This window comes from Pleurodeles waltl, chromosome 5 (genome assembly GCF_031143425.1).
Source record: "Pleurodeles waltl isolate 20211129_DDA chromosome 5, aPleWal1.hap1.20221129, whole genome shotgun sequence".
Classification (NCBI taxonomy): Eukaryota; Metazoa; Chordata; class Amphibia; order Caudata; family Salamandridae; genus Pleurodeles; species Pleurodeles waltl.
Window position 1 is genome coordinate 224,513,764 of NC_090444.1, and position 13,346 is coordinate 224,527,109.

Consider the following 13,346-nt stretch of genomic DNA (forward strand, 5'->3'; position numbering starts at 1 on the left):
GAGGGTCTGCTGGGAGGGCGGTGCTGGTAGGGGGGGTGGCAGCTGTACCTGTAGAATCGGTGGGCACAGAGGGGCCCGCCACCGCAAGGGAGCTCCCATCAGAGGAGGAGTCTGAGTCGCTGGTCTCAGCTCCTGTCCCCGCTGTGGAGCTCCCCTCGCCCTCCATCCCACTGGTGGATTCACACAATGCACACAAGAACAGGGAGACCACAAAAAGTGGGGGGAAGATAGAAGAAAGACATGTTGAGTGCATGCAATACTGCTACCGTTGACGGACACTACAGACACATAAGCCTCCTGCACTGCGCCGTGCACTTTGAGTTCCCTAATTAATCACAGGGACCTGGGGTACAAGGCCTATGCCCGATTGCTGCACACATGGAAGTCACAGGAGCCTGACTAGGCGTAGTTGGCTCTGAACACAGGTGGGGTGGGGTGCCACATGGCCTGCCTTACGAAGGGACCTTGCCTACTAAACTAGCCCTGGCCTAGGGGAACCCACAGCCCACCTCCCCCACCCAGACACCTCCAATGCATGCTGAATCAGCTGAATGAGAGTGTACTCACCCCCTTGTGGCTGCTGTGATGCCCTTCAGCACCCATCCAACTCCGGATAGGCCACCGCCAGGATCCGGAACATCAGGGGGGTCATGGTGCAATGGGCACCCCTATCACTTTGGGAGGCCATCCCCACCTGGGCCTCTGCCATCTTCTTGCTCCAGCGGCGCAGGTCCTCCGATCTTTTACGGCAGTGGGTGCTCCGTCTGTGGTGGACCCCCATGGTCCGGACTTCCTTGGCGATGGCACGCCAAATATCCTTCTTCTGGTGGACGCTGACCTACAGGAATAGTATAGGGGAAAAGTAGAAGATATTACCGTCCGCACCGTCACAGTCAATGGCCAGCATCCCTACCCTTGCCATGACGCACATGTACTCAGCGTCGTTTCATGCACGCTTCATTACCCCCCCATCTTTGATCCACACCACTCCACACAGGCATTGCCCATTCAGCATGCTCACAGTGTACTTACGTGTTTGTCTGGAGGACCGTAGAGTAGCGTGTACTGGGGGAGGACCCCATCCACTAGTTTCCCCAACTCCTCCAAAGTGAAAGCAGGGGCCCTTTCCCCAGACACATGAGCCATCGTCGCTTCCAGACTGAGGTCACAGCAGCACTTGCAGTGTAGGTCCTCTCCTGTTGAAGGTCAGGTATCAAGTGAGTGAACAGACAGAAATCACGTCCGCGGCGGTGCGTACCGTCACTGCCGGCGTACATCGTCATTGGCTCCTCGGACCCATAGGGTCCAATGTTAACCAATGCTGGATTGCGCCGTGGTCTTCGATCGCCCACCGCGACAGTGCACGCCAGCACAGTTGCCTCATATCCCCTTGTCCCACCTTACAGGTCAGGCAGCTGCCATTTCAGGGGGCCACATGGCATTAATATTAACTGTGTCACACAAATGTAGACCTTGAATACACACAGTTACAGGCACATTGTGGATTAATAAATGTGTGCAAATCATATTTTGTGATACCTCAGTGTTGGCTGACTCTCTGCTCACTGTTCTCGTCCATAGGGCACGTCTGCTGGGGCAGGTGATGAGATGGCGGCATCCTCCGGTGTACAGACCGCTGGTGGACCTGTCGACAATGGAAGAGAGACACTTAATAGTCACCTACAGACTTGATTGTGCAACAATCCATGAACTGTGTGCCCAGTTGGAGCCAGACCTGATGTCAGCTATCCCCCATCCCACAGGAATCCCCCCTCTAGTGCAGGTCCTGTCAGTACTCCATTTCCTGGGAAGTGGATCCTTTCAAACAACAGTGGCCATTGCATCAGGGATGTCCCAGCCAATGTTCTCTAACGTGTTGTCCAGAGTGTTGTCTGCCCTGCTGAAACACATGCACAGCTACATCGTGTTCCCTCAGGTGGAGGATTTGCCCACAGTGAAAGGTGACTTCTATGCCCTGGGACATATCCCCAACATCATTGGTGCCATTGATGGGACACATGTGGCCTTGGTACCCCCCGGAGGAGTGAACAGGTGTACAGAAACCGGAAGAGCTACCATTCTATGAATGTGCAGATGGTGTGTTTGGCAGACCAGTACATCTCCCATGTGAATGCCAAATTTCCTGGCTCAGTGCATGACGCTTACCTTTTGAGGAATGGCAGCATCCCTTATGTGATGGGGCAGCTCCAGAGGCACGGTGTGTGGCTAATAGGTGAGGACAAGGACCCTATACAGTGTGAATAGGTGTCTGGGTATGGGGTTGCCCCTACGGGTTAGTGTGTGTCTAACAGTTGTCCCTCCATATTTGCAGGTGACTCTGGTTACCCCAACCTGTCATGGCTACTGACCCCAGTGAGAAATCCCAGGACAAGGGCAGAGGAACGCTACAATGTGGCCCATGGGCGAACTAGGAGGGTGATTGAACGCACCTTCGGCCTCCTGAAGGCCAGATTCCGGTGCCTCCACATGACAGGTGGTTCTCTCTACTACTCACCAAAGAAGGTGTGCCAGATCATTGTGGCCTGCTGTATGCTGCACAACCTGGCTTTGCGATGCCAGGTGCCTTTTCTGCAGGAGGATGGGCCAGCTGGTGGTCTTGTGTCAGCTGTGGAGCCTGTGGACAGTGAAGAAGAGGAGGCAGAAGAAGAGGATATTGACAACATAAACAACATAATCATGAAATACTTCCAGTGAGACACAGGTAAGAAGATGTCACTGCCTACCATATCTCATACTGTTATTGAAGCTAGCATAAGTCTGTCATTTTCACTCAGTGTATGGACCATGACTTGTCACTTTGCCTTTCCATTTCACAGATGTGGGTCCTACTTTGTGCCCTCTGCTATATTTCCTCCAGCCCTATAGCTATGTTACATCGGTATGTGCACAAGAAAATTTACATTGCTATATTCCATGGTTTTTGCAATCACACGTTGGTGAAAGCACAGACTGACTCCAGATTGTTTTCTGATTGAAGTGTGTTTATTTCTGTGCAAATAAGTGGAGGAGTTGTAAAATGGGCAGGGGGGATGGTGGAGGAGTGTCCATGGCAGAGTCCAGTCTATTTGTTTCACAGGTGCATTGTCCAAAGGGGTATAGGAAGTGGAGCAATGGCAGTTTAAGGATGGACAGGGTGACAAAGTGGGACAGAAGGGTGACATTCAGGGGGGTCTCATTTCCTGGCGGCGGTCTTGGCAATGTTCTCTGTCTTGTACCTGGATCTCAGGGACCATTTGCAGGGTGGTTCACCATCTGCAGGGGGGGGTGCTGGTGTTGTGTTCCTATGGCAGTGCCTCCTGTCCACTAGCGCCAGCGGAGGTGGAGGGCTGTTCACCATCCAGGCTAGTGTCAGGGGCCCCTTGTTGTGCCACAGTGTCCCTCCTGGTGTTGACAAGGTCTTGCAGCACACCTGCAATGGTGACCAGGGGGTTGTTTATGGACTTCAGGTCCTCCCTGATCCCCAGATAGTGTTCCTCCTGCAGCCGCTGGGTCTCCTGAAACTTGGCCTGTACCGTTGCCATTGTCTCCTGGGAATGATGGTAAGCTCCCATGATGTTGGAGATTGCCTCATGGAGAGTCGGTTCCCTGGGCCTGTCCTCCCCTGTCGCACAGCAGTCCTCCCAGCTTCCCTGTTTTCCTGAGCCTCTGTCCCATGAACCGTGTGTCCACTGCCACTGCCCCCAGGTCCCTGATTTTCTTGGGTTGGTGGGTTTGCCTGGGTTCCCTGTAGTGGTGGCCACACTGCTGATTGACGTGTCCTGTGGACAGAGGGATGGGCCCGCTGGGTGGGTGCTGTGGTAGTGTTTCCTGAGGGGGGAGGGTCTGTGGTGGCTTGTGCCAGTGTCAGGGGAACCGACTGTCCCAAGGTCCCAGATGGGCCGGGCTGGTCATCTTGATCCAGTTGTGCAGAGCTGCTGTCATCACTGTGGGTCTCTTCTGTGGGGGGACTGGATATGTCTGGTACCTCCTGTCCGGTGACGTTGGGTTGGGGTCCTGCAGGGGTGTAAAGGCATGATTATTGCATCTGGCTGTGCCATCATGTACAATGGGTGAGTGACCCTGTACTCCAGTGCTTGTATTCTTGTCTTGGTCCTTGTGTGATATTTGGTTTAGGGTCTGTGTGGGTATCTGTAGTGGACATGCTTTGGTGATGGGTGTCCATGCTTTGGTGTTTCATGCAGGGCTTGGTATTGGGATGGGGGGGTTGTGATAGTGGGGCATATGTGAGGTGTTGGAGTGATGGGGTGAGGGTGGGAGTATGTGATGGCATGCAGGTAGGATGGGGGTGATGAGGTAGTAAAGATTTGACTTACCAGTCCAGTCCTCCTGCTACTCCTGCGAGGCCCTCAGGATGCAGTATTGCCAAGACCTGCTCCTCCCATGTTGTTAGTTGTGGGGGAGGAGATGGGGGTCCCCCGCCAGTCCTCTGTACAGCAATCTGGTGTCTTGAGACCACGGAACACACCTTCCCCCGTAGGTTGTTCCACCTCTTCCTGATGTCATCCCTAGTTCTTGGATGCTGTCCCACTGCGTTGACCCTGTCGACAATTCTGCGCCATAGCTCCAATGTCCTTGCAATGGAGGTGTGCTGCACCTTTGATCTGAATAGCTGTGGCTCTACCCGGACGATTTCCTCCACCATGAACCTGAGCTCCTCCTCAGAGAACCTGGGGTATTGTTGAGGTGCCATGATGTGGTGTGGGTGATGTGTGAGGTGGTGTGTGTTGTGATGTGTGAGGGGATGTGTTGCTGTGGGTTTTTTGAGGTGCGTGGATGTTGTGTAAGTGATGGTGTTGTGTGTCTGTGGATGCTGGTGTTGTTTATGGTGGTGTCTCTCTCTGGCGTGGTCTCAGAATTCTGGTAGTAAGGGTTTGTGGGTGATGTGGGTGTGTGCTTTATATTGGATTGGGTGTGTGGGTGTGGTGTGTGTATGTGTGTCAGGTGTGTGTATTTTGAATTGTCCAATGTGGTTGTGTTTTGTAAATGTGTGTATTTTGAGCGCAGCGGTGTGTACCGCCAATGGAATACCGCGGTTGAAAGACCGCCACATGGATACGTGGGTCGTGATAGTGTGGGCGTGTTCCTGTTGGCGTGACGGTGGAGGTTTTGTTATCGCAAGTTTATCACTGACCTTTGGTGTGGCGGACTTGTGTGGGTGTCTGGATTATGGCGGATTCTGAGCTGTGGGTCGTAATAGCTGTTGCGGAATTCCTCGGCCGCAGCGGTATGTTGGCGGTCTTCTGCAATGCAGGAGGCAGCATTTACCGCCAGGGTTGTAATGAGGGCCTTAATGTGCTCTGATATCCAGGAGAAGACCAGCACCAACCTGCTCGCCTATCTGCCTGAGGTACATCACTGATCAGATTTAATTTGTGACTTCTCCTGCTACGTTGCAGCAAGTCTGTTTCGGCCATCCTTCCCCAAAGAGGTATACAACCTTGTGGAACTCTCTTTGGCTACATTTTCTGCCTTGTCTCAATAAAGTATCTTTTACTTCCATTTTGGCGACTAAGGAGATCATTACGAGTTTGGTCGATGGAAAAGGCCGTCTGCTAATTTTCCGCGGTCAGGTTACCACCAGTGCGGTCCCCTTCCTGCAGGCCCCATTATGAGTTCCCCACTGGGTCAGCTGGAGGAAACACTGTTTCCGCCCGCTGGCCCAGTGGGGAACAGCCCACAACATTGTCGCCGGCTCATAATTGAGCCAGTGGAAATATTGCGGTGAGTAAGGTGTCTGCAATGCAGACAGTGAATTGCACAATGCGGCTGGCCATGGTGGGCCTCTTGCACCCCATCTACTCCAGCCTTTACATGGTGCTGCTACCATTATGTAATTGCCGGTGGAGAAGGGACTTGTAATCTCCAGGGCAGCGCTGTTTGCAGTGCTGCCCTAGCAGATTAGGTCCGCCAGCACCATCAGCCCCTCCAGTGGAGGAAAAGTGGTGCTGCTGGTGGTCCAATCATGGTGCAACTGCCACAGTAGCAATGTGGCTGTCAGACTGCCTCATTGTCAGTGGTCGGACTGCCACCGGTGCCCTGGCGTCATAATGAAGCCCTAAGTCTGAACATAGAAATCTTCACTGTGGCATTGACCCAAGTCCATCCGATGATGAAGCTCCCTCCTCGGACACCTCTTGCAGCCTTGTCCCACTGAACTTCTCAGACATTTTTGTTCAAGCAGATTTCTAAGTCTGGTGGTAAGTGCTAACCAGGTCCAATCTACTTCTTGTTTTCAAATTGCGCTCCATTGCGGTTGGCCTTAACTTTTGACTACGGCGCAGTCTCGCATGACTAGTTGTCCGCAGTTGGCACTTTGATCTTTTAGATTCACGTTAAACTTTAATAATGTATAACACTTGTTCTACTGATTGGATTTTTCTCATTTTGGGTTCAAATGATTGATTAGAATATACTCTATTTTCTAAATTAGTTTGGGATTTGTCTTGCGTTATGTTTTCACTTTATTACTGTTTGTGTGCTGCATAAATGCTTTACACATTTCCAATAAGTTAAGCCTGACTGCTTTTTCCACAACACTAACCATGATCAAGCACAAATGCATTTAGTGACATTTTGTGGCTCACCTTGCAATCAACTGTAGCTTTTGCTTGAGCAGGGCTCACACCTCAGTCAACCAATAAACCCAATTTCTCAAAGTCATCTATAACTGGACAAATGAAAACCACTTGAAGACTAATGCCAGAAAAACAAAAAAATCCTAACCTGTGGGTCTTTGTCTTTGTCACATGAAGATTTCATTGTGGTTTTCCACTGAGATGGGGAGACAAACCACACATGTACCTTGAGTGAAAAGCCTTGGAGTCTCTTTGGTGTCGTCAAATCCCAGCTTTGGTAAGCATGGATGTCAGAACCTCTTTTTACTCTGCGAATATTGAGACAAATCTTCAGTATTGTCAGCTTCCCTTTTTGTGGTAGGCAACTGTTGCGTTAGTACATCTGGATTATCCAAATTTTATCTACCGTGGTTCAGCATTTAAAAAGACTCCAATTAATCCACACCATTGTACAAAGCCTCCTTCTGTACAACAGCTTATCACTTTGCATACTGCACTAGCTTCATTTGACTAGAATAATTATCTGCCTCTATTTAAAGACCTGTCTCCAAATTTAAGGGCAGATTTTTGGAAAATGGTGCTGCACAGAGTGCAGCGCCACTTTCCCTGCACCCCTTAGCACCCACTTACCGCCACCATGTGTGCACTGTATTTAAAATATGGTGCACCATGGCGCAGAGTAGGGGGCAATAGCGTAATTTCTCATGACACCATTGATGTACTCTGCAAGAGTAGCGCCAAAATATTGACTCTACTCGTGCAGAGTACATAGGGCCCCATTCTAAAGAATGGAAGCCCCTGTTTAACGTCTGCTCTTGAGTAGGCATTAAAAGTGCCGTACAAAACGGCGCATAGATTTACTTACGCCATTTTTCCTGCTCCCCTAACGGGGGAATGCCCCCTTTGCATACTTTGGGCCTGATTCTGATTCTGGCGGGCGGCGGAGGCCGCCCGCCAGAATTCCGCCCTCCAAAATACCGCGCCGCGGTCAAAAGACCGCGGCGGGTATTTCAAGTTTTCCCCTGGGCTGGCGGGCGGCCGCCAAAAGGCCGCCCGCCAGCCCAGGAGAAAACGACCTTCCCACGAGGATGCCGGCTCGTAATCGAGCCGGCGGAGTGGGAAGGTGCGACGGGTGCATTTGCACCCGTCGCGTATTTCACTGTCTGCCAAGCAGACAGTGAAATACTTGTAGGGGCCCTCTTACGGGGGCCCCTGCCGTGCCCATGCCATTGGCATTGGCACGGCAGGGGCCCCCAGGGGCCCCGCGGCACCCCCTACCGCCATCCTGTTCATGGCGGGTTTCCCGCCATGAACAGGATGGCGGTAGGGGCTGTCAGAATCCTCATGGCGGCGGAGCGTGCTCCGCCGCCATGAAGGATTCCCCCGAGCAGCGGTAAGTCGGCGGGAGCCCGCCGACTTGCCGCTTCTGACCGCGGCTGAACCGCCGCGGTCAGAATGCTCGTGGGAGCACCGCCAGCCTGTTGGCGGTGCTCCCGTGGTCGGTGGCCCTGGCGGCCACCGGCCGCCAGGGTCAGAATGACCCCCTTTATGCCTGGCGCAGGCATAATGTAGTGCAAAGGGTTACAGAGCGGCGCAATGCATGCTTTGCGCCACTCTGTAAATACGGCACAGGGATTTCGGCCTTGTTGGGCCACATTAACGTAAAAAGTAATGACATTAATGTGGCACAAGGCCACACTAGGGCATATTCCCCTTAGTCCTTGAAATTCAAGCGATGCTGGCTTGGAAACTGTGTTACAATGGCAAACCCTTGATGCAAATCAGAAATTCTTATGCCCAGCTGGCTTCCAAATACCTGAGCAAGCGACCTTTGAGGGACTATGGGAGCATACTAGTGGAGTAATACACACTGACTACTCCCCCATTGTGTGTGTACCTAGATGCAATTCTTCACCTCCTACTTACACTCAAATACATGATCATAACTTATCTCTGCCTATCACATAGCTCCCACACTAGCTTCAGTGCACAACTATCCCTCTGTGTCCAAGATGCCCTCTTTTTTGTCTTTGGGCCCACTGTGCCTTTATAAAATCTGGCATTTATATACAACATCCAAAGATAAATATATCTCTGGTTCTTGACTACTACAAACATGCACCCCTTAATACTCCATCCCCTCTTACTACACAAATATCTACTATGAATATACTCACACACACAAAAACCCACACACTCATATCAATATTTTATATGGACATTGTACTCTGCATTTATAGATATATATATATATATATATATATATATATTACCTACTGGCGGTTGCCAGTAGGTAGTTATGGTTAGGACCATAGGAAAAGCGTTTTTTGACTTGCCTATATCTTTGGCACCATTTGACAAATCTTCCCAAATCTTTCCCAAAAAAGTGTTGCAGTGATTCTTGTTGCGCACTGAAAGTTTTGGGGTGATCCATCGAGCGGGGGCCGAGAAAAATGGGGCTCAAAAAAGGTTGTGCTTCCCATGTTAATTTCCGTAGTATTCTTTAGACACAACTACAGGTGAACCACTGGATGGACTTGCACCAAATATGGCAGAAAGCTAGCTGTCGGTACGCAGATTACACTTTTGCTTATTTGGTGTGAATCCGTTCAGTTTTTGAGAAATTTAGGGAAATTCTAATTTGTATATCTCTTGCCGCAAAGTATTTGCAAACAAAGACAAACTTGTTCAGGGGAATGCACAGCCCTGATTGGCTGCCAACACTTCAAACCAGTAAGTGTTGGAAGCTATCTTGGGACTCAGCTTCAGCTGAGTCCCAGGAAAAACAATAAAAATAAAATAAAAAGTGCCAGGATAGAGATACTCTGACCTCCTACCACTGATAGGGGGTTCCCAGAGGGACACCCCAGATGAAAAATACATTTTTCTTATTTCCTTTTGCCGCAAGTTCACAATATTTATGAATTTCTGTCAAAATAAAAATAACAATGAAAAGGGCAGACTTCCCTCTTGTTTTTTTATAGGCCTCTGGGTGGGCCAGGTCCCAAGGGCATAAAAAAATGAGTGTGGGAGGCCTTCTGCCCTCCCCCACAGCTCCAGCAAGAATTACCTCACAGAGCTTTCATTTTTTATAAGCAGCAGGCTCATGACCCCCCCCCCCACTGCCCTGGGGACCACCACCTCTCCAGGGCTTTCATTTTTAAATATCCAGTGGGGCCCACAGCCCCCGCTGCCCTGGGGGCCACCACTTCCCCAGGGCTTTCAATGAAAATATGTGGGGTAGCCGTGCCCCCCGCAGCCCTGGGGACTGCCACCTCCCCAGGGCTTTCAATATATATATGCGGGGAGGCCGCGGCCCCCCTGCTGCACTGGGGACTGTGGCCTTCTTAGGGCTTCCAGTTATGTATGTGTGGGGGTCAGCAGCCCCCCCATGCCCTGAGAGAGTTTTTGTTTTGCTAAATGACATTTGACAAATCTTCCCAACATTTTCAAAAATAGTTTGCCACTCACTGTAGCCACTGTCTATTAAGATTCAGGGTGATGTTTCAAGCGGGCCTGAGAAAAGGGGGTTCCCAAAACGTATTTTCCCATGTCATTTCCCATAGGGATTTTGAACAAGCTGACAGCCCAGACCGCTGGACAGGATTACACAAAAGTTGGCAAAAAGCTAGATCTTGGTCCTGAAAGATCCCTTTTTGTAATTTTGTGTGAACTTGCTCAGTAGTTTTGAAGTAATTAAAGAAAAAATTATCAGTCTTGGCAAAAATGTTTAAGCCACTCCACATTGAGGAGGTTGCACTTATAGTGGAGCCTAGAGGCCTGCCCATCCTTCTCTGAAAGCACCCCCTAACTTTAAGCGTACTGGGAAAATAACAGAGAGGAAAATCAGTAACATACAATCTTGTCTTTTTCTTCCTGGGATGAATGAGTACTGAGTGGCATACTTAAAATTTTGAAAGGTTTATAGTCAACACTGTCTATTGAAAGAAAGTGTAAATGGGGAATCAGCATTGCTACTCTGACCTAAGGTATCCATTTTGCTGGTCACAGATGTCTGGTTAATAAGAGGTGCTTGGGTCAAGCAACACTTCTGGCCTACCATGCCCTTCTCAACAAACCCCTACATGTCTCTTGGATCACTCCACAATCATCTAAGACTTCTGTATTCTTGATTTAATTGATCAACCCACTGGCCTTCACATTCAGACTTGTAAGCATTAGTTATTAATATTTAAGAAAATTAATTTCATTCTGAGATTCTGTATATTTGTTTATTTAAATGATTTTTTATGAAACAGTTTTCAAATCCTAGGTTTCATTTGGCTCAGTATTTCCTAAGGGATCTGTTAAGACTGTCGCCTGGAACACCGTAAAGAGCTTTAAGCAGAGCTTAGGCTTACCCCAATAACTGAACACACAGCCTTAAAACCAGTGCTGTAGTAGGTCACATTAATTGAGGAACCAGAAAGCAACAATTTATCTAAAATCTTTGGAAGTTATCAATAGTTCCGATGGTTCAAGCTGAAGGATTTGGGTCACCCCTGCGAAATGTACATTGAATGGGCTGCAACTGGGGTACCTATAGGATCATCCAAGAGTGGTAAACCGGGATACTGCAGTGATTGTAAATGAATGCCATTGTGCGGTAAGGTGGGAAATGCAGCACTCCTCAAAAAAGGCAGGTAGAATTTGTAGGTATTGCATAGGTAGCAAGATACAGGTGGTCATTATGACCTTGGCAGTCAGGTTACCGCCACACTGGTGATGGTGGTAGTAACCATCGCCAGGCCGGCGGTAATGACCGCAAAATAATGACCATGGTAGTGATCCCCCCCATAGACAGCCAATGACCACGCCAACCGCCAGCACAGTACGAACACTGAACACGGCGGTAGCCACCTACAGGCAGGCAGAAGACAAGGATCCACCCACCATATTATGACATAGCACTCCGCCAGGATTTCCGGGGCGGTTGCATTGACACCAAAAGCCTAGCAGAAACACATCATTCAAAGGAGACACTCACCTCCAGGGACACTGAGGAGTCTGCGGATGCTTGGAACCAGAGCTGTAAGTCTTCCAGATGCTGTACTATGCCATGGTAGTCCAGGAGCACCAACGCTGACGACGATGGTGAGTACAGCTGCCCATCTCACAAGGTAGAGAGGGGAGAGTCACACACACACACACATGCACAATACATACCAAACTCACATGCCACACACCCAGGACAATCAGCTGAGTAAACCAACAGCAACTTAACCCAGTAGTAAAGAAAACCACGACATATGCCTTTGGTCCAACCACTATATTGTGGTGGGAATAGCGACCACATTAATATACCCATATGCACAAAGGGCCATTGGCCATTCCAATGTTCAGTTCAACCCACAGGGCAAAGTCCAGGGCGCAACTTGACTCCTGGCTACCTGGCCACTCCACGAGGCAGGGGCATCATGTGTGGAATAGACAGGTACCTCAGGGGGCAGGGGGTGGGTGGGGTTGGTCATTTTTGGTTTGGAGGCTCCTTGGGCTTGGGTTTGGGTTTGGGAGGGAATGGGATTTGACCCTTCCATTTATGGTGCAGAAGAGTGGGCTTGGGCCGGGGGGCCAGAGTGCCACTCTTTGGCCCCCTAGTGGCAGTTTCAGTCACAGGAGGAGGAACAGGAGTCGAACAGGAGTCGAACAGGAGGTGGAGGTACTGGGCTGGGGGAGTGGGAACTTTCTTTTAAGCGCGGGACGGGGCAGGGAAGAAGTCAAGGTGGGAAAGGAAAAGCTTCTTAGGACCAGTGGCGCTGGGTGTGGAAGGAGGTATGGGAGTGGAGGTGGAGGGAGTGGTTGTAGGAGGAGGAGGTGTGCTAGACTTGGGTGCAGGTGCCTGGACAGTGTGCGTGTGTGAGGTGCATGGCTGTTGGAGGTCTGGGTGCGAGCGTTTGTGTGTCTTTGGAGGGGGCAGAAAGGGCGGGGGAGGTCAAACAGGGCGTGTGGATGTATGTTGTGGTGGTGTCTGCAAGTGAGGTGCGTGTGCTGCATGAGGTGGTGATGGTGGTGGTGGTGACTGTGCATGACTGCGGGTCTGCTGTTGTGGTGACTGTAGGTATGGCTTTGCAGGTGGCAGGAACTGGGACTGTTGATGTTGTGCATGCAGGTGTGAGTGTTGATGTGACTGTGAGGGAAGAGGTGATGACAGTGGAGGCAGTGTCTGCTGTTGTGTGTGCACTGTGTGTTGGCTGTGTGTGTGCTTGTTGACTGATGTGTGCTGCCTGTGTTTGTCTGTACGAGTCTTATGTGTTGCTTTGGGTGCATGCTTGTCAGAATGTTGGCGTGGGATGGGTTCGGGGTTAGGAGACTGGGACTGGGAAGAGGTAGTTGGAGGGGGGACGGAAGAAACAGGAACACTGGCTGCAGTCAGAGAGGAGGCCAGAGCATGAAACAATCTCTGTAGGGCTGCCAAGCCACCGTGAATACCGTCCAGGAAGGCATTGCATTGCTGCATCTGGGATGCTAGCCCCTGGATGACATTCACTATGGTTGACTGCCCTACAGAGATGAATCTCAGGAAGTCAATAGCCTCCTCACTGAGGGCAGCAGGCTGACTGGGGCAGGGCCTGAGCGAAAGAGATACCCACCCTCCTGGGTGAGCCGGCACAGGCAACTGGATGGGGGCAACTGGGAGGGCATTGCTGGTACGGGGTGGTAGAAGATGATGTATCTGGGGTGGTCCCAGAGGGGTCCGCCACCACCAGGGAGCTCCCATCGGAGGAATCAGAGTCAGTAGTATCAGCTCCA